Source organism: Triticum dicoccoides, chromosome 2A (assembly GCF_002162155.2).
Source record: "Triticum dicoccoides isolate Atlit2015 ecotype Zavitan chromosome 2A, WEW_v2.0, whole genome shotgun sequence".
NCBI lineage: Eukaryota > Viridiplantae > Streptophyta > Magnoliopsida > Poales > Poaceae > Triticum > Triticum dicoccoides.
Window position 1 is genome coordinate 67658490 of NC_041382.1, and position 2226 is coordinate 67660715.

A 2226-nucleotide genomic window follows, 5' to 3' on the forward strand; every position below is an offset into this window, starting at 1 on the left:
AAAAAAACAAAAACCCCAACCACAGAAATGCTGACGCGTGGATGCCTATTGGTCCCGGTTGGTGCCACCAACCGGGACCAAAGGGTCTCCTGCCTGGGCTCTGCGCACAGGCCACGTGGAGGCCCATTTGTCCCGGTTCTGGATTGAACCGGGACTAAAAGGACAGGGCATTAGTACCGACCCTTTAGTCCCGGGTCCAGAACCGGGACAAAAGGCCCTTACGAACTGAGACAACAGACCCTTTTTCTACCAGTGCCTTATCATATCGAGTAGACGAAAACATGCACACACACCAGTGGCATATCATGTCTCTGCCGGATACTTACCCCACATGTGGTTTGTGTCTAAACGTACGTGTGGCAAGTTTGATCCATGGGTTCAGGTGACACATCATCCTCATTTTCAAAACCAACAACCATTCAGTAGAGCTAGTTAGCTAAGATGATAACACGAGTGCCCCCTTCTCCAATTAATTCGGACGTAAGCATAGTACATATGGTCCGGATCATAATTAGTGAGTGTTCTTTCGCTGCACCATGGACCAAATTCCATGGACGCATGCACCCGCGATGCAGGCTGGAAAAGGTGCCGGCGCAATGGCAGGCGCGTCCACATCAGGCAGTAAATTTCGCAGGTGACCACCAGCTGACCGTCATGCGGTTTCTTACTTGCCGGTACTCGAGACGCTCAGACAGCATGGTCCTGAACTACAGTGTTCAGTAGACCACTGGAGTGCCATGCTAAATGCACATACGAGATAGGGTATATCATTCTCATGGGCGTGCGCTGGGCGCACTCGTGGATCTATGTGCGTCAGTCGTCCACCTCTAAAATTTGTCTCTTGCTCAAAAAATGAAATGCAACTACTTGTACAGTGTTGGTCCACTACTGTCTACTGGTCTACTACGGTCCACGGGTTCGCCTCGTGTGGAACTTGTGTAGGAGTGGCCAGCTAGAGGACAAAATAGTAGTCCGAAAGGGCCAGCTCATTTGGACTGGTTTCGTGGGAAGGTCGGTATGAGTCCAAGACATTTCTGCCATGGTCTGACCGTTGTGCGGTCCCTTTCCATTAGGATCCAGTGCTAGCTTAATCTTAGCTTAGCTTTGACATGATGCGATCGTTGTCTCTGTTTTTTTTATCAAAACATGTAGTTATTGGCACTTGGCCCAACTAGCTCTAGTAATGACATCTCATGGTTACATTTGTGTGGGAAAGGGGGAGAGCTCAGGGATTATGGGCCGTCGGATTGTTTTTCCAAACGAGTGGCAGCCGTTGGATCCGGGGTATGATTGGTCCGAGCCATTGCATGGAACCGAGATTGAAACGATGAAAAATATTTTTTCTTCTCACCTTCGGTCAGCTATGTTGTCTCACTAGTGTGTGGGGTATAATGTTGATGGGGCTCCTCTGTCATCTGCCGAGGGTGCAGACGCACATGGTGCATGCATTGTGTGGTAGAAATCTGCGGTTGCCGCACCCGTGGTTTCTAGATCCTGTCGAGGGCATAGATGGAATTCCACATGCTGGGTGTGTGCATGGTGTGGTGTGGATGCATGGTTGGGGTATGGATAGAGACGAGGAGGGTGTGTGCTTCTCTACTTCCTGCTCCTCGCTTCTTCCGATTGGGTGAGAATCCTAGCCGCCACTCACCATCCCCTCCTTTGTTCCTTGCAGCCGCCGCCGCGCTTCCTTCCTCCTCTTCTCCCCGTTCCTCTCTCATCGCGAAGCTCACCATCGCCAATTCTCTTCCCATAGAGCTCACCCCTCCCCGTTGTCGGGGAAACAAATACTGGCCGCCGCTTGCGGTGCTAATTCATAGAGAGGAGCACGCCATCGAGACGAGCCCTATTTAAAATTTTGGTTATAATTGGCCGGATTGTTTCTTAAGAAACACAATGCAAATGGAAATGCTCACATACATTCACTCCTATTTGAGATTGCCGAAATCAATACAATGCCTTGTAGCCATCAGGAATGCTATCTCCCACAAAAGGAACACCGCCAAAAAATTTAGAATAGATCTTGAATAATATGAGCACCCTTGCTAAGTCTAGAACTTGAATCCGGGTGGTCTATTTCCACAACAAAGAACCTAATCATTTGAGTTATGCTCAATTTGCTGCTAGAATAATTAATTAACTTCTTACTCACTCTCTAATCAAATGGAAGAACGACCCCGTTCCTAAAAAAAGTAAAGATGTGTAAAATTTTGCTGAAATAGATAT